We start from the raw sequence: 20,129 nt of genomic DNA, 5'->3' as shown, positions 1-20,129 counted from the left end.
TATTTGCGGTCTGCGATAACTCAGCACAGAATAATTTTAGGGCACTAAGTCAATAAGGATTAATATTTGGTAACTAAGCAGCACAAACTGAAGTCTTTTTTGTTATTTTTGAGACGGTGAAACTAAGATTATTAACATTTATTTTCAGAAGACATTTTAATTATTGTCAAACACTGCATGTAAAAAGAAATGCTAATCGGTGAGGCCAAGTTCATGTCCCTCAAAGCTCTCTTATCTATTAAAAAATATTTATATTCTCATTCATTCTGTGAATATCTACAGATTGTCTATGCTTTGAAGAGCAGAGTGAACAGGAAAAGAGGGAAAGCAGCCATCGCTCAGCCTACTTTTTTACCCTTTAGAGTTCACAATGTTTTTCAAATGCGGTTTTTCAAATAACTCTTCTATCTGAGGACAGAGAAAGATTTTTCCGGGGAAATCACTGATAGCCACTGTAATAACAACATCTGCCCTTTACTGTGCATATGATCCACCCCTCCTTCCTTCTGAAACTCTGTTGTCTGTGGGTAAATGAGAAGCAGTTCAACTGGTTTGTTGGAGACTTTTACATGGGTGAATTTCCTTTGGAAAAGTAACTGGATGGCTACATTAACGCCAGCTGGGAAAGTGCGTTCCAGCCATTCTACTTCCTCCCACATCTGTATATGCAGGCCATTCCCCCCCACGCCATGATTGCACATCCAGCCCTATCTTATCCCACATTTTCAGGCTAGGCCCACATGCAGATGGGAAAGGGCCTCTTCTCACTCAAGGCTGCCTCACATGGATACCCCTTGGGTCCCTAATTTGGCAACATCCCAAAACTTCCTAATGTTCCTGGTACTGAGTTTGTTCTTCCTGGGCCAGAAGAAGAGGTGGTGATCAGTCCACGGGGTTTAAAAAAAAAATAAATGGTTGTCCCAGAAGCACCCACCTATTTCTCTGCACCTGAAAGAAACAAGTCGATTTGAATGAGATAGTGTATGGGAGAAGCTGGGCACAGTGCCCTGTACATTGTGAGCCTTCAACAAGGCTTAGATGCTGCCTGCATCTGCGCCTTCTATGAAGCTTTCAACAAGGCTCCCACAGATGGAGCTATTTCTTGTTAGCCATCATTCCATCAGCGTCACCCAGCAATTCCATCACAGCACCTGGCAAACCACAGGCATTCAATAAAAAAGTGTGCCGTGAATCTCAAGTTGTTGGGATCTCAATTTCTTTACCTTTAAGGTAGGGACTGTAACATCTGACTTCAGAGACTCTTCTGTCACATGCTAAAGCGCCCAGACACAGTAGAATTTTATTTTTCTCTTTTTTTCCTTGGGAGAAAGATGGACTTGTCCACTTCTCCAGCATCTCCCCACGTGACTCACAATCAGGTAGCCACACAAATAGTGTACGATCTGTAGTCCTCCACATAGGTACACATCTCCATTTAATCTCTTCCTTGAAAACATCAGACATAATTTTATTAAGCAGTTAAAGGAACACAAGCCTGCTAGATCAAAGCGGCCAACTGGTCACCCAGCTTTCCCAAAGTGGGGCTGTAGTTCATTACAGCCAATCAGTTCGTCGCATCCACCTCTCCTGTATGTCAACATGCCCGGGAAACAGACTGAGAAGCCCTGGGCACTGCAGGGAAAATCTTTCCAGGTAACCACTGGTATTAAAAAAGCAGACGTCTTGGGCTTCCCTGGTGGCGCAGTGGTTGAGAATCCGCCTGCCAATGCAGGGGACACGGGTTCGAGCCCTGGTTTGGGAAGACCCCACATGCCACGGAGCAACTAGGCCCGTGAGCCACAACTACTGAGCCTGCGCATCTGGAGCCTGTGCTCCGCAACAAGAGAGGCCGCGATAGTGAGAGGCCCGCGCACCGCGATGAAGAGTGGCCCCCGCTCGCCGCAACTAGAGAAAGCCCTCGCACAGAAATGAAGATCCAACACAGCCAAAAATAAATAAATAAATTAATTAAAAAAAAAAAAAAAAAAAAGCAGACGTCTTGAAAGATGATTAGGACTGTAAAAAATCAGAGGTTCCTACAACCTGAGACAGTCCCCAGGTCCCCCCATGGAGTCTCACAGAGAAGTACAGGCTCTGCTGACAATGCTTTTTCTTTAAACAGATGGGTTGCTCCTTCCCAGACATTTTTGGACTAAACCCGAACCTTCACTTTCTTTGCAATTGTTTTTGTTGTCTGTGTTGTTTGTGAGGATCTTAATTCTGGCTTGAAGCACGTCCCCTTTCAGCTCTCATACTTGGTAACGTTTGGCTTCCTCTTCTTCTGCAGGTTGCAGGCAGGAAACTGGAAAATGGGCCACAGGAAACCTGGCCTCCTACATCTGTCCCACTTTGTAATTGCAGCTCTGGTTTCATTTTGCCTTGTGTGTCAGCTCTGTTTTAACCCTCAACACGACGGCCAAACTCTGCTTTCTGTAAGAACGCTGCTACTCTTATTGCCCAAGGAAACTCACTGAGACTTTTTTTTCTTCCCCAGAGTAATTAACCATATGAATTCAACGTGGAAAAAAATACTGAACAAATTCTCCTAACAGTAGTCATTTGGATCAAAAGAGTATGGAGCTAGAAAAATGATACATTCAATGTGATAAAACTACTAATAAGTCCCCAGTGAAAATTCAAGACTACTTCATAATACTGCACACAACAGAAGTTATATCAGTATGATTATTAGTGGTCCAAGGCTGCCTGACGAATTTTGACTTTTGAGCCTTTGATAAATAACATATGAAAATAAAATATAATCATTCTTCATTATAATCTCTCTCATTATGATGCTATTTCAAATTATGTTTCTTAACCGTATCAGCAACTATTAGGTTCAACCATATGAAATTGTTTTTATGGGTCAAAAACAGTCAAATACCAGCAGTCTCATACGGTCAACCTAAAGCATATAATTACACCCAGAGGATACACACACACACACACACACACACATCCCCAGGGCAGTATCTTCTTCCTGTGTTTGGTCCATGGACCCTTTCTGAGACTCTAACATTCTCTAGTAGAGAAAAAAAGATATATTTAAATCCTAAAGGTAATTTATAAATCTCAAAGAGTCCCATTCTAAAGGAAATGTTAGCTATATCGTCCCCCACCAGCCAATACTGAGTGTCCATGGAATTCTCAAGAATAGGGCTCCTACCAAAAAAAATCCATTACTTATTTAAATAGGAGCTTTTCTTTTTTAACGCTAACATTTGATGAGCATTTACTACGTACCAGGCATTGTGTTGAGCACTTTATACACGTTATCTGAATTTGATACTGCATGACTTAACAAGGTAGAGTAAGACGCTCCGGCCACGGGAGCATTTTGGGAAAACAGAGACTTGTATACAGGACACATGGCTCCAAGGTCCACCTTCTTAATCACCACACATAGTTCCCCCAGCAGAAGCTTCATTTCTTATATGCCCATCTCACTGCTACTAAGAGAAAAGTCCCATTTTAACACAGAGGGTGATACAACATTCCTACGAGAAATCAAATCAGGAAGTCTTCTTGTTCATCTCTGGCTTGCCTCATCTGTGACTCCAGTTGTTCCAACTGGTTCTGTTTTTAAGAAAATTTGAACCCATCTCACCATCACTTTTTTTAAAAATCCAGTTTCCCTTTAAAAAGATCTGCTCTTGGTTTAAATACATAGCTGTTTCATCCAATGCTAAATAATCGAGGTTGCCTCTTGATGAAGACAGGACGTGAGAAGCTGTGCCTTCTGTAACCTAGCTCCTTCTCAGCAGGAAAGACTCATCCTCTTGTTCGGTGTGTGCACACTGCATGGTGGAACAACAGGAGGAAAGTGGAAAATGAAAGGTAGGTGATCTCGCCTGGCCCCGCAGCGGGGCCCCAAACCTGCATGCATTTCATGTAACAATGACATGTACCATGAGAAACACTGCACTGCGAATAGGGACAGGCTGGGGATCCCAATGAAACGACAAGACTGACGGGACTTGGTGAGCACCCAGCAGGGGCTAAAAATGTGTCCTTTAAAAACAAACACCTCTGGAGAAGCCCTCTTTCAGGTTCTAAGAAAGCCATATTTGGGATTTCATGACATCTCATGACACGCACATAAAATTTTAAAAGGTGTTTTGCATTCAGTAAAACTTACTTAAGATCTTGCTAACTGTTCTTGAATTTGAGCTTCAATTTAATGAGCTCCCTAATTTCCAGTGGGTATTTCCCCACACACACTACCCCTGATTCTTATATTTCATAGGCCTTTGAATGGAAAATCTTTTACCTAAATTTTTGTACTGTTGATATTAATAAAATTCAATCCTGTGTGCGAGGGGAAACGTTGTAAGTCAGAACATATAAATTCTCATCGTAGCCATGACCTTAAAGAGTTGCGTGACCTCAGGCAGGGATGTTAACTTCTCTGTTTCAACTTCTTAAGCAAGGCCAACCCTATCCCCCTCCATACATGAAGGTCAGCAAACTAAAAGACTTTTTACAATTAAGAGTATTTCAAGAGTAAAAATCTAAGATATCCTTTTGATCAATACATCGTGTAAGTGATCTTTAAAATAAAAATGGAATAATGCCTTCAGCTTCAAATAAAGCCTTCACAGAGAGATTTTTTAAATCTGTGGTTGCCTTCACGTCAGAAAATGTTTATTTGCTTACTTTGTTTAGTTTTACGAAAATCGAAAATAAAGGAAATCTTCCATGCCACTTCTACTAGAATGAAACCATAACCTTTCAGATAAACTTGAAACCTTTTCTGTGCTAAATAATAAGCTGGTGAAGGCCACAAGTATATACCCAGTGTGGTAAGAACACTTTTGCATGACACAAAATGATGGTAGTTTTTCCACATCCAGAAACTGAAGCATTTCCTGCCAGAGCATCCTCCAAACTCTTCTATTGTGTTGAAACTGTAAAATCTTTCTAAATCAGGACTTCCTCCTATTATGCTTTAGAGGCGTCTTTCTGGGAAGGGTAGATCCAAGGCAAAAGGTAGGAATTCCTGCAGCACCACCCAGTGGAAACATTAGAAAAAAAAAAAAAAAAAGCAAGATAAAACATGTTGAATAAAAGAAAATTCATGTCCTAGGCTCTGCTAATTAAAAATCTGGACAGTGCGCTTTTTCCATCAATGGCAACCAGCAATATGTTTTGCTTAACAATAGTGCCCTTTTTCCTCGGTGCCGTTCCTTAAATGCCAACCACACAAATGATCATCAACATCACATCTGCCTTGTCTCTCTCACACGTGTGCACACACACTGGGCCAGGGAGGAAGGAGTCCCGGGTGGGGTCAGGTGTGGCCCGAGACACCATCCCTTCCTCTCAGAAGGATCCCCAGGGGACCGTGGGGACCGGGAAATCTGCACAGCTGCACTCGGCGATCCAGTCCAGCTGCAGCGTCGGGCATTTCCTGGCAGAAAGGTAAGATCTGTGCATCTTCCCCTTTCCCTGGTCTGAATGCACCTGGTCTGAGCCACCTCCAACATCTGCAGGCACTTCTACCTCCCTCAGTCCCCCCGAGGGAAAGGCTCAGAGTCTTTCCTCCCCCTGTGGCCCTTATCTCTGGTCCCGCCCCCCCACCAAGCTCTCTCCATGGGGATCATTGCTTCTGCCCCCCTGTCCGACCAAAGCCTCCCACAGCTCGTTTCAGTCTGTCTCTACTTCACTTATGCCCTCATCAGAACATGTCTCTTCACCAGTGGCTGCTTCTCACACACGCATGACACATCAGGCTACTGATCTTGGGAATGGGATTGGAGCAACAGGAATCCCAGACCCTCTCCTTCCAGCTTTCCTTCCCAGAGAGCCCTGGCAGCGGCCAGGAGAGGGAGAGAGCTGTGGACTTCCCGGAGAAACTGAGAACTCTCTTGTCTTCTCTACAGAGTTTAAAATAATAAAGTATCATTTCTTCAATCACGTCTGGATGCTTAAGTCACTAAAGAAGATGGTCCCTAACATCAGCACTCCTGGGAAAGTTATCTTTCCCTCTTCCTGGAATAAGTCTACCGAAACCATTTTACATGTCTTTTTTTTTTTTTTTTTACATGTCTTTTAAAAATAGAAAATGATACTAGTTAGCCGATCTTGATATTGTTTAGAAATATATGATCTGTGTTAAAATGTTACAATATAGCATATTTGAACTGATAGTTTGCAAATGGCTAATAGTATTATAAACCCTTTTTCCCCCTTTTTCTGAAGTGTAACATTTCACAACATGTGCTGGTTTCTGGAAATGTCAAGATTTGGAAAATATTGACATTAGCTAGTCTTCGGGCCCCACTATATATAGTACTGTTGCAAAAATGTTACGAGTTACTGGTATTTGTGTGACATCTTCTTTAGGGATTTTGGAGAAGCACTAAGAGCTGCCTTCCAGGGGTGGTTACCTAAGCAAAGAACTGCACTCTTCCAGATCCTACGGTCACTTTAGCACCACCGCTTTTCTTCAGTGCTCTTCTCGGCAAAACTCTTGCATGGTTTAGAAAATGCAAATTCTAGGCCTCAACATTTATACATAAATCTGGTATGATAATATATTCACATTGGAAGGGATCTATAAAAAACAGTGACTCTGCAGCCTTCAAAATATCATCACCTGCTCATGTGGTGGACATCTGTGGGGGATTTTAGCTGCATCTAAAGTCATGAAGGTAGACTCTCTCTTTTATAGCTTTACTGTCTCCATATACATATTTCTCTCCCACATTTTTGTACAGGCATCAAGTTTAGCTACATATAACAAGTACGGTGCCAAAATGCAGTTTCTTCCAAATTTAAATAACTGCTAATAAAGTTCTTTTTAACATGAAGCAAAACTACAATGGCGTTAAGTTAAAATAGCAAGCAAAAGGCATCTTGTTTTTCACAGAATGTCTATTTAAAATCTAGCCTGACTTGTAGACAAACTACAGTAAGTGGAACACATTTAAAATATCTTGGTTTTTCTGTTGAGTACAATTATTTGTAAAAAAAAAAAAAAAAAAAAAAACTGTTGCAAAAATAGACAGTGAGTGATTTCAAAACTAAATAATCTCCTCCAATACATTATACTTAAAACCTGTTGATTAACCCCCAAACTGCAATGAATACGTGAACAAAATAACATTGAAACTGTCATCAAGCGGAAGACCGAGAGTTCATTCTTTCGTGTCAGGTTGATGTTGTGCACACATATTTCCTTCAAGAAGTCAACAAAAGCATCCCACGGAAAAGAATGGCTGTTGGTGGCATCAGCATCCAACATCAGATATGTACCTAAAGCCTCCTCACAGCCCTTAATTCCCATTCGGGAATCTGCCATCCACTAAGTCGGCTTTAGCCCTTTCTTTAAATGTCACATACGACTTGTTCCTCTGCTTACTCTTCCAGTAATTGTTCCACGTGAAAATATTAACTGTACAAAACAAATGCCAGCTTCCGCTTTAGATGATCTTTCCCCTTTGCTAAAGAAAATCACCCTTTCTGTACATTTTAATCATCTGGTACATGTACGATCTTCTACATCAAGGTCTTAAAGTTTCTACTTTCCTAAAGACAAGTTGGTAGGTCTTAATATTTAGGTTAAAAAAAAACAAAACAAAAACAAAGGATGTGGCAAAGCCTAGAGGAAGATGCCGTTCTTGTGGTTCAGCTCTGATTTAAATCAAAGCAGGGCAATGCTCTTGAGAGTGAGACACGGAGCTTTTGAGAGCCCAAGTACTCTTGGGTCATTTTGTTTGATTCAAGACATCTTTTAACAGCATATACTTTGGTGATGAAAGTAATTCACTTTAAGAAATTGTTGGGGACTTCCCTGGTGGTCCAGTGGTTAAGACTCCACGCTCCCAATGTAGCGGGGCACGGGTTCAATCCCTGGTCGGGGAAATAAGATCCCACATGCTGCACGGTGTGGCCAAAAAATAAATAAATAAAATAAACAGTAAAACAGGAGAAGAGTTCATTTAAAAAAATGTACATTGAAAAATTGTTAACTCTCTTCAAAAGTACTCAAGGTCATAAATGCAGAATTGAGAATTAGGGCTAAAGAGCCTAAAGAAGTGAATGAAGCAAAGTTAGGAATGCTGAGTGGCTGGCTGGGCGATGCTTCTGGTTTTGCCTCGACTATCAGAGGTGAAGTGGGCCCATCAACAGGCATTCTGCCCTCCTCTATAGGCTCAGCACGGATGTGACAGCATCTCTCTCTCTGCCTGGGGTTTAATCAGTTCCAACCCTGTCTCTGAATGTCACTTGGAGAATTTGGAGATGTTTGTTCTAAAATGTTTTTAAAAAGAAAAAAAAAAAACACAACCCAGCCATGCTCTACTACCCAACCCACTCTGGTCTAAATGATCAGTGTCTGGAGCTTGAACATTAGCGAAAATAACTTCCCCACAACACTCATGAATTCTAGATTCCAGAGGCTTTCAAAACGCAAGACCATACAAGAAGATGAAGGAGCCGCCTCCACATACAGTCTTCAAATAATACCAAATGGTTTGGTCCCTTCCTGTGTGTTCTGTATGGGGCTTGCTGAAATTATGAGGCATCCGAGCTTTCTCCTCTCCTGAAAACTATCACAAAAATCCAAGTTCTGTCTTGAGTTCTCACAATGAAATAACGAGTCTTTGGGATGGAGAGCTTTAGCGAACATTGCCTTATGCTCTAATCCTCTGTACAGAAGTGGGGCTTGAATCCTACATGAGAAGGCCGACTCCACAGAGAAGGAGCAAACACTGAGATCACGTACTGTCCCATTCTCGTAGACTCATGCATTGCTCTTGTAGCTACATCTGTGGAGGCACACCCAACTACACACACACACACACACACACACACACACACACACACACACACTCTCATCTGCCAATGCTTATCTCCAACAACCAATGGCTTATATTTTAGCCTCTAAATGCAAACCTTCCAAACTCCAGTAAGGGGATAGTGGGGAACTTACATTTCCAGTTCACTGAGTATTAACCAGAGATGTATTCTTCTTAACTACTAGTGTTAGGAAATTGTTCTCACATCTACAGCCCTTCCCCTTGCCTAACAGAGCTAATGGAGCATTCTGATCATTCTGGGCCCCAGTATCACCATTCTGAATATGATGAGGACTTACAGGTATAGACAACGTAAGAATCCCTGCAGTTAATTCCTACAGACAGACCCTGTAGTTACCCAGGAGCACATCCTGGAATAAATTCTGGGGCTTATTCTGTTGTGGTGGTGCTGGTTGTCTTAATCTCTCTTCTGACAATTAAGTGCAGGGAGAAAAAAAATCTGCTTAATTACACATTATGGTTAATCAAGGTTTGACTATCAACAAACCACTCCTTGGCAAAACCCAGGTGAAATTAACAGCAGATCTAGCCCTCGACCAAAAACAATTTAGGTATTTAATCATTCATCCTTCCATCATCACACAGGCAGTGTCATTATTTTAAAACTTGATCAGAAATGTCATTTATTAATTATAAAAGGTTATGGACAAAAGCTACACACACAGGTTTTAGTATAAGTGAGGAAGCAATTTCAACAGTGAATATTACAGAACTCAGTCCAAGGGAGCTATGAAAATTTGGTCAACTGAAGTCTTGATAAAGGACTATGACGCTTGCTGTAGAACGATTAATTTTAACATGGAAAGAACTTTACATTGAGATTCTTTCAAGCTGTACTATCCTATAAATTACCTAACTGTTAACCAACCATTCTGAGTATAACACTGATATCAGCAATAGGGCTAAAGTTTGTCCTCTCAGATGTTAACACACCTGATCTCTGTACATTCACTTTTCCTATAAATCTGGACAAAAATTCTGGAAAATGATATACCCTCTACACAGGATCTTCTTGGCTGTCTCTTTGGTTTAACCAAGAGATACGCCTCTTATTAATTCAAATAATTGACTGTCTAGGAAAGAGTTGGATTTAGGCATAGCAATAAAGTGCTTTATCAAGTCCACTGGCAAAATGCGGGGAGAGGAGCTATGGTGACAAAGTTTTCCCCCTTCAGATTGCTTTTAACTCAACGAATGCCAGGTATTGTACAAAGGGCTGGGATAAACACAAGGATGAGAATAGCAGATGAAGCCCAGAGGGAGCTTACAGACTGATGGGCAAGACAGATGTGAAACACATCTTGATACATACACGCACAGATATCCCTCAGTTTCCGAATCTAATGAATTCCAGGGTTTGGACAGTGACTTTAGATAGCAAAGGGTAGCCTGCTATCAAATCTACTTGGTTCCTGAGTTCTGGATAAGGAATATTAATGAATAATGAGAAACACCAGCCCTATCTCCAGAAATATATATCTGAAACTGTTTGGTACCTGTGCTTAGATAGTAAGAATCTGCAGAGGGAGAATTCAGGTAACAAGGAAACCTGTAAATAAAGCCTGTGGCAAGGACTCCGAAGGCCAGGGATGGATGACTGGGGAGATCTAGTCTGGAGGACCAGCAAAGGCTTCCCCAGGCAAGAGATGGTTGAGCTGAGACCTGACAGATGACTACACACTGGCTCGAAAGTGGAGTGAGAGAAATCGATGGTAGCGGAGGACCAGGAGGGGATTCCCAGAAGAGAGAAGAGCATTTAGAAGGGCCCAGTGGCCAGGGGGCACGTTACACATTTGAGGAATTGAGGAAAGGCCAGTGTAGTTGGCCTAAATCACAGCATGCTGCTTACATTAAAGATTTTTGGTCTCTATCCCAGCTGAAGCCACTGGGAGATTGTAAGCAGAGGAGCGAAAAGGTCGGATCTGTGTTTGAAGGATTGCTTTAGCTTGAAGGATTGCTTTAGCCTGCGGGACCAGAGGGAGGGGGTGAGGGGAAATGTGGACCCCTCAGATCCAGCAGTGGAAGATGGACAGCATTTTCAAAGACTATCAGGAGGATAGAGTAGGGACCTGACCTGGTGATCAAAATCTTGGGGCCTACTCAGCACCCAACCTGGAGACAAGTCACTGGTGTCCCCAAGAATGAGGCGGTCGTGAGTCTTTAGAAATGAGTGGTGCCTGTCACAAACCACAAAAAGAGGAGGAAAGGAAGGACAGCAGCTAATACTGACCTTCCCTCAGGTGTTCCTTATTCAATAAGGGGCCGACATGGGATTGAAGGGGAAACTTAAGGGGAATCCCTTATTTCAACACAAAACAGTTTTTAAAAATTGCTGTATATGTCTCAAAGTCAGCTTTTTGGGGATGACAGCAAACATTCACTTTACACTTTCACAACTCCTAGAAGAATTCAAGTTCTTTATTCTAAAAAAGAGCACAGAAGAATAGGACTTTGGGATGCAAGGGATCGTCCCTACCTCTCTACTCCAGCCACTCTGCCCTCCAGCCAGGGAAACTGAGGTCCAGGGAGATTAAGTGATATCCTCTAAACACAATTGGTTTTAAGGGAATCTACGTTTTCCCCGCAGCATACATATTACTTTTGGTTGGCGTAAGTGATATTAAGTACTGTAGAAGGGATTTTTCCTCTTATTGGATGATGAGGAAATCCACACATTCTGCTGATTTATTTTTAACCAAGTAGATTAAGTAAAAATACTGCAGTATATTATCCAGGTGCTCTGGGGTATAATAACATGGTAGAGTCATGAAATTGCCATAATACAATTAAAAATAGCCAGGGAATGTTTTGGGGTGATGGAAATATTCTCTACTTAGAGGTAGGGGGTGGGGATTACATAGGTGTATACAATAACGTTTAAGATCTGTGCAGTTTCATGTACATAAGTTATACAACAGCGAAAGAAAGTAAAAGACACCAAGAGTCTCAGATTCATTCTATTGTTTGGAGTAAATGACCCCTAACCTCACCAAATAGTGTAAGAGAAGGTATTGGATACATGTGTTTTATACCTACCCCATCACTCCCATATTTATACCTGGAACATTAGGAATTGTTCTTAGATATGGTAGCTTTAAAAAGACTTAGGATACTGTGTGCTTTAGAACTTCTTTTTAAAGCATGTATGTGAGTAAATTCATTTTAGTCCAATTCAGATCAGAATATATTAGTATAACCATCATCTTAATTTCTTTAAAAATATGCAAATAACTCTCACAGCCAATTATAAAATAATCCCATTTAATTCCTAATTTAATAATTACTTTCCAGCAACTGTAAATTAAAACACATAAAGTGGTCAATGAGTAATTCCTAGTGGCAAATCAACCAAATTACAACTTACTGAAATGATCAATTCAAAGTTTACTTTTAAACTGCTGACATATATGTAAGTTTCCAGTAATGGATGAAAGGCCATTTTCATTTTGGTTGTGGGTAGGGATAATGGGGAGTCAAATTTCTACTTAAAAGACTGAATGCCCTTAAAATTTGTTAACAGCGCACCCCAGACATAGAAAACAAACTTATGGTTACCAAAGGGGAAAGGGGGGTGGGAAGGGACAAATTAGAAGGTTGGGATTAACATATACATGCTACTATATATAAATAGATAACCAACAAGGACCCACTGTATAGCACAGGGAACTATATTCAACATTTTGTAATAACCTATAAGGGAAAAGAATCTGAAAAAGAATATATATAGGTATATATATATATACGTGTAACTGAATCACTGAGCTGTATACCTGAAATTAGCACGATATTGTAAATCAACTATACCTTAATAAAAAATAAAACAAAAACAGTGTGCGCACATGCACACTCTGATAATTCAATTTACTGGGGCTCTACTATAAGTGGCAAAACTGGAGTTTTCATGTTCTCACTGACATGGTTTCAACCAAAAAGCTACATGATCTCAGTTCAAACTGGCCATGGGCAATAGTACTCTTGAACTGAAAATCTACTTAAAACACCAATATCAAAGTTTGGAAACTTTACTGATATAAAATGAAACAGTAATAATTAAGAGTCACCAAGTGTGCAAGAGGCACCTTCCTCCCTCCTTTATAGTTAGAGAAGTTCAAGCTCCCTCCTTTATAGTTAGAGAAGTTCAAGGTGTATTTTTGGTCTAACCTAGTTTCTCTGTTTTCATCACTGAACATTCTATTTTGATGTGTCGCACCCTGGACTTCCTTTTACTACATCTTGATATTCTACTGCAGATCATGACTCATCCTTAAATCATAGAGAAACTCATCAAAATCCCAAACTGCACAGCACATATGAATTCAGTCTTTCAAGAGGGCAGCATTCTTAGAACATTACTTGGAGCCACAGAGACAAAAACACTGAACAAGTTCATGTAGAAATTATGTCAATCCACTGTTGAGTCAACACATTTATTAGATCAATAAATACGAGCTCTATGTGTGGTAATTTTGGTCTTAGTACCAGTTATTAAACTGTGTTACATGATACATTAACTGAAAATAAGCTACAAAACAGAAAGTGCAGTGTGACTCCAATTAAAAATTTTATGTGTGTGCATGTGCGGCTGTGTGTATATGTATTTTAAAAGACCAGAAAAATATACACCAAAATGTTAACAGAGGGATTATGGGAGATGTTTATTTTTTTTTTCTTTGTGGTTTTCTGCATCTTCCTAAGATAATTCATATTAATATTTTTTATAACAGAAAAAAACAACGAACCTTTAGAAAATATTGCTATACTAATATAATCTCAAATATGTCATCAATCTACGAAGGCAAAGGGTAATTATGGATAAATAATAAAACATAAAATACTCTTGCCTTAAACATACAGAAAAATTTGCCATGAGTGGAGTCCTTCATACAAATGACCAGGACCACTCATCTATATGTGCAGGTACCGGCCCTTAGGGGCAGAAGCCAGCTGCCTACAGCCAGGTCACAGCCAGAATGAAAGAAATGGGTTCTCTGTCCAAAGTTTAATGAGGAACCCCAGGTCTAGGAAACATGAAGATGGCTGAATCATTCCCTGGGACTGGAAGGGAGTAAAGCCGTTAATTAGTAAGCAATAATTCACCATCAGGGAAAAAAGACTTTACTCCAGGAAGTCACATCCTTAGATAATTTTTTTAAAGTGTTTTGGGTTTGTTTTGTCTTAGGTAATGTTTTGCAACCATATTGGTTTTTTGAATCCTACAGATACATAATTGGGTAGCACAGGACGCACAAAATCCGATACCTGACAGCTAAGAAAGGAATATTTTAATTTATACGCACTGCCTGGAAGCCCTTTAAAACCGATTTCAGGAAAAGTTCTAAAGAGTTATTACAAATATAAATTTCACTATATGATCTCAGAGTTACTGTTACTGTACATTACCAGGTTTGAATTAATAAAATTTTTTTAAATAAGAAAAAGAGGAGGGCTTTAATAAATGTTTAGCAAACTTCAAAATTCAAATGGGGCTGCTCTCCCCCATCTGGGCTATTGCCTTTCTGGTCTAAAAAGCATTAGTACCAAGTGAGTGAGGTTCAGAGATGGTCTAATTCAGCTCACAAAGGTACACCATCACACTGTCATTATTTACATGTCATTCCACACATATTACTGACCAAAAAGAGAGAAAATTCATGCATACTGTCTTATTCACATGGCAGAAAAGTGCCAGTGATGACGTTTAAATGTCCTATTCCTTGAATGAATGCATATAAAAGTTATCATCATCATTAATGTAAACAAGAGTTTCTCAATCCGGGTACTCCTGACATTTTGGGCTAGAAAATTCTTTGTGGGCATAATTGGATGTTTAGCAGCATCCCTGACCTCTACTCACTAGATGCCAGTAGAACCCCCTCTGATTATAACAACCAAAATGTCTCCAGATACTGCCAAAAGTCCCTTGGGCAGCAAAATAACTCCCAGTTGAGAACTATTGATATAAACGAACATTATTCATTCCAAATAATAAATTATCAGAATGAAGAACTATAATTATCCCCTTTTTATTTTGAAGGAAATGTAGTCTTGAAAGAATACTTAACAACCTTCATCCTTAAGGAATGGTCATGCAAAGTGATGTTGGCTTTGGAAAGCTTTTTTCCTTATCTACTTAATATAAGTTCTGTTATCCTACTCACAGCTTTCAATGCAACAGTTTACTGAGCATCTACTCTGTGCCAGGCGCGGTGTTAGGGACATCCTGTACTCATGTCCACTGACTCACACCTTGCTCGGGCTGTTAGGGTTGTTTTTAGGACATGCTTTGCCACCAGAAAAGAAACACGGACACCTTAAAAAACCCTCAAGAGAGCAGCGTGTCCTTGTCAATAAAGGAGCCCCACAGTTCCAATCAGGTTCCTTAAAATTCTTTACCCTTTTTAGTAACTCTACACATTTCCAACATTTAAAGGTTTTTTTTAAAAAAAGGCCAGAAGGCCTTTGCTATATTTGGCATAGAATGACCATCAGGGGTTTTTGCAGGCAGGATCATTACTGGAAACTCCAAAAACACTTAGGGACAGTCTTCTTAACTGTCTGACCCACGTGCCCTCCTAACACAATTTGTAATTTTATAATCCCCATAAATTGAAACTCATAATTGACCTTTCCCAAATAAGTGTGTGTCACAGAGAGACAGAAGAAAAGGGAGAGAGATTGGAGGGTATTTTGTTTGGCAGTAAGGCTCAGAAATCAATTTGAGCTCATTAATAGATGCCCGGAACATGCTTGGTTTCTCGTCACCTCCGCCCTCCCCCGCCAGGAGTGAAGCACAGACGCGAGAGGATGGGTGGGTTTGAGGTGCTTGGGCAATAGAAAACACCCACACACACACACACCTGGGAGAGAAAAACCTGTAAGTTCGAAATCCAAAATGGCCAAAATGACTTCAAAGTTTTCAAGATGCTGCCCTGAAAAGGTTCGTTGGGCGGCTGCCCCTCTAAGTAAATAAAGCCGTAACTTGTCTCCCTCTCCAGCGCAGGGCTCCCCCGGCTGACAGTGGCTGCACAAAACCCCTCCTGTGCCGAGCAGCGGAAACTCCTAATGAGATTAGTTGGTGTGTGTGCAGACATTACTTAGCAATGACTACAGGGGCTCTCTCTTCCTGCAGCAGCCAGTGGAAAATTCAGGGAACTTTTTCCCCCTGCAGCAGCAGAATCCCTTTAACCCTCTCCCCAGCCAACTCCAAAAACAACTCTGCCTCCCCCAGCGTCCCCCCGCCTCCCGGCTGGGGTGCTGGGGGGAGTTAAAGACCCGCCAGGGACTTCCAAAAGCGGGAGGGTGGGAGGGGGCCGGCGGGGAAGGGGCGGGTGACCCCTCGAACACTACAAAGGAAACTGTAAAAGGCACAAATACATAAACCTGAGAAGGAGCAAACCACAGTTTCTTTGTGAGCTCCTCTAGTGAGTCATTTTCAAGATGCTGTCTGCTGCCAGTTTCAAAGCGGAAGCGCATGGCAATTAGTCTTGCCGTTTCCAGACAAGCCAGAAACTCTCCCGACACTCATTTTTTTTTTTTTCCTTCTAAAAAGCCCCTTTTGCAGTTTCTGAAATAACATTTCTTTCTCCCACCTCCATCCGCCGCCTAACTGCAGCTTGTCCTTAGGACGATTCGGTTCAGAAAACGTAACAAAACCGAGACCTCTAATTTTTTTTTTTTTTTTTTTTTTTTAGCCCTCCAAAATTGTAATTCCTCCCCCAACAAGTTACGGAAGCATTACAGGCCAACATTCAGATGCAAGCTGAAGAGCCCCATCCCAAAGTGCTGGGGGCTCCAGGACCATCTCCTAACCGGTCCTACTCCAAAACCATGCCCAGTAATGACTCCACCGGCTTTTAAAGGTCCGGCTGGGCGTGCGCCTGGGGCGGGGACCCGGGCGGGGGGTCACCTGCCGAGCGAGAGGGGACGCGGCCCCCAGCCCCGCGGCTTGGCTCCCTACGCCCTCCGCTTCCCTCTCCAGCCCTGTCCTCTCCCTGAATCCGAGCGTCGGTGCCCACTGCCACCCCGAGGAGAGCCCCAGCCCCGGCTAGGTCAGCGGTGGTCCAGCCTCCAGGCACGCAGCCCGCTCCAGTCACCGTTCCTCCCAGGGGGACCCCAAGTCTCACCGCCCCCCGCTCCCCCGCGCGCCCCCTCCTCCGGGCTCGCAGCGCAGCCCAGGGCGGGGTGTGCCATCGCCGGGTGGCCGTAGCCCCCGGGCCGGCGCGCGGACCCGGCGCAGGAGCATCCCAGCTGCGCCCACTCCCCGCGGCCGCCCCCAGCCCCGGGCCTGCAGCCTCCGACGCGGTGCCCACCCGCCCCACCCCCACCAAGCCAGAGAGAAGAAAGAAAGAAAAAAACAAGCCCCACGAAACTTTGCAACTGTCCGAGCAACAGGCACGGACCCTACTACATACCCAGATGCGGGGGAGTTTTCAAGATCCTTCTTCGGGGGAATTTCTAGGAGGAACCGGGCGAAAGTCCCCGACTTTCCATGCTGACAGGCGTCTGCAGACGGTCTGTTGCTCTTGTAATGAGATCCTGATTTTTCCCCCTTTTTTTTTCTTTCTCTCGCTCCTCTTTTTTTTTTTTTTTTTTTCCTCTGGTGTGTGTGAGAGCAGGAAGTTGGAGCAGTCAGGCCGAGCCGGCTCACTTCCTTTACTGCATTATTCCCCAGGCGGTGTGCAGTCTGTGTAAACAGGCTTTTCCGCCCCGCGCCGCGCGCCCCGGCCGCGGCTGTGCGCCGGGGCTGGCCGCCGAGGCCCGCGCATACTCCGCCGCCTGGGGCCCCGCACCGCGCCCCCGCCCGCCGCGCTCCCCGCTTCCTGCTCGGCCACCCCCGGGGAGGAGCCTCCGGACCCCGGGCGACTCCGCGTGGCCGCAGCCCCTCCCCACGGGGGGGCGGGCAGCTCGGCCAGAAACGCAGAGAAGCCGCCCCCGGCGCGCCGAGGGGCTGAGCTTGGGTTGTGGCGAGACGGGGGATCCCTCTTCTCCCCCCAGGGGTCCCTGTGCTGGGAACCGCGCTGGGCCCAGCAGTGGGGTCTTGCCCTGCCGGGTCGGTCGGTCTGGGCGGGGAGGCCCGAAGTGGGGAGGCCGCTGGACTCGCTGTTTTCTGTCAGCTGGGATGGAAGAGTTGTAGGGCCAGGGGGCATCGGGAGTGGGGTCCGGGTGCTCTGGGCCAAGGGCTGCTTTGCTCGTGGGTGGGGGCGTGATTGCTTAGGATGAGAAGATGTTGCATGTGCAGAAAAGGAGGCACGGGTTTTGTCAGGGGATGGACACAGTTCCTGTCTGGGATTTAAAAAAAAAAAAAAAAAAAGCCAGCGCTCAGAGTAGGGGGCCCACTTTGGGGAAAAGGATGAGAAGCCGTAAACTGGAAGCCAGGATTCTCCAGGAAGAGCCCTTTCTGGCCGTTCTCTATGGCCCGTCACAGGCCCAACCTTTCCTGCCTGCTAAGGGACTCTGGAGCGAAATGAGCAGCGGCCACGGAGCCGAGTGACTGAGGCTTCCGAGGGAGGCTCCGTGGTCTCAAAACCGGACTCCACACCACACTATCCCTCAAGGACCGCCCACCCCGAAGGGCTCAGGCCAGGCTCGGACGGGAGAGCTTGTCCACTGCCCTGAGGCTTAGAGGAGGGAGGAGGGTGCCGGTGGAAGACTCCCTCATCCCAGCCCTGTGCGCCAGCCCCAACTGCTCCCCTTTTGGACCCCTCCATTCCCATGCCTCCACCCCTTAGCAGCGCAGACCAGCGGCTCCCAAACTTGAGCGTGCACCAGCATCACGTGGGGGGCTTGTTAAAACACAGGTTTTAACCTCACCGCCAGTGTTCCTGATTCAATACGTCTGGGGTGGTTCTCAGCCCTGGCTAAAGTTAGAATCACCTGGGGAGTGTTTTGAAATCAATTGATCTCTATACACAACCCAAACCAATTAAGTCAGCTTCCCTGGGAGCCAGGGGCCTGAGTGCTTTCCAAAGGATGGCATTCTGAGAGCTCTTCCACTTGCTTATTTGTTTCTTATTTCTGCAACCTTTCTGATTATTTGTTTACGAATCTCTCACTATTACTAACTGTGGGCTTCTAAGGGCAGGGTTGTATTTTACTCTAGTTAGTACCAGGTCAGGGCACCTGACTCATAGGACAGTCAGCTGGCAGCATTTGCTTTGGGGCTGGCATGGATAGTTCACTGAGAAGTGGGACAAGGCCCACCAGACCTCTAAGAAGGGTGGGAAAACATGAGGTGTGGGGGGCTGGGGGAAAGGTAGGGGAGTAGAGAAGAAGGAGAAGATATGGGGAAGAGGGCTGTTTATCAACCCTTGATTTTCCACAGCTAATTTTACACTTTAGGGATTATTGTTTTAATCCCTAGTGGGCTTCTGCTGTCACTCAGCAGAGCTCACCGTGTCCCTGTATGATCCAGCTGTGGACTGGGAGAATGTAAACTTATTTTATTTTCCTTCTCAGGGAGAAAATATCTCACACATACATTTCAGAACACTGTGTTGTTTTATCTAAAAAGTGTATACCAAAGCCAAGCATATCTTAAACCAGTGACTTTCATGATTTTTATTGTACATCTTCACAACAAATCTTTGTTGAATCCTAATATGTAAGAGAGAAAAGGTGTACATGTTTTCATCAGGCTTTAATTGTTTTGAAGAAATGCCTCTTTGTCTAAGGCACCCCTGAAACACTCATGGGCAGCCTTGGCGTTTCCCAGACCAAATGAAGACCTCCTTAAGTTTTCCTGGTGTTTTAGGTTGTCCATACCACTACGCCAAGCTCTTTGTTAGAATGAATAACTCAGAGCTGACACTGCTCTTCCCCAAGGCATGGGGAATAAATTTTACTTGTAGGTGTCTGCAGCTTCTGTACCTTGCATAAGACAGCTTCTGCTGTCTTTGCTCAGGCTGCTATAATAAATGCCTTAGATTGGGTGGCTTAAACAACAGACATTTATTTCTCACAGTTCTGGAGGCTGGGAAGTCTAAGATAAAGGTGCCAGCAGATTTGGTTCTTGGTGAGGTCCCTCTTCCTGGCTTGTAAAGGGCCGCCTCTTGCTGTGTCCCCACATGGCCTTTCCTCCATACACACATGTGGAAGGAGAAAGAGAGAGAGGAAGCAAACTCTTTGGTGTCTCTTTTCATAAAGGGCACTAATCCCATCATGGGAGCTCCACCCTCAGGACCTCAACTAAACCTAATTATCTCCCAAAGGCCCAGCTTCTTAATACCATCCCATTGGGGGTTAGGGTTTTAACATGAATTTAGTGGAGACATTAACATTCAGTTCATAACGTCTGCTATTTGTTTTTTG

General features: G+C 43.6%; 1 protein-coding gene across 1 annotated transcript in view; it reads right to left on the bottom strand.

The window, feature by feature from the left end:
• ELK3 (ETS transcription factor ELK3) overlaps positions 1 to 17,626 on the bottom strand; it is a 68,732-nt gene extending 51,106 nt beyond the window's left edge. The window contains exon 1 of the mRNA XM_082409049.1: positions 17,234 to 17,626. The gene's annotated coding sequence lies outside the window, so the exon portion shown is untranslated. The remainder of the gene's footprint in view (positions 1 to 17,233) is intronic.
• Between the last annotated feature and the right edge of the window lie 2,503 nt (positions 17,627 to 20,129).

Source organism: Balaenoptera borealis, assembly GCF_965194805.1.
Source record: "Balaenoptera borealis genome assembly, contig: HAP1_SCAFFOLD_811, whole genome shotgun sequence".
Classification (NCBI taxonomy): domain Eukaryota; kingdom Metazoa; phylum Chordata; class Mammalia; order Artiodactyla; family Balaenopteridae; genus Balaenoptera; species Balaenoptera borealis.
This window is presented reverse-complemented; position numbering and strand designations above follow the sequence as displayed.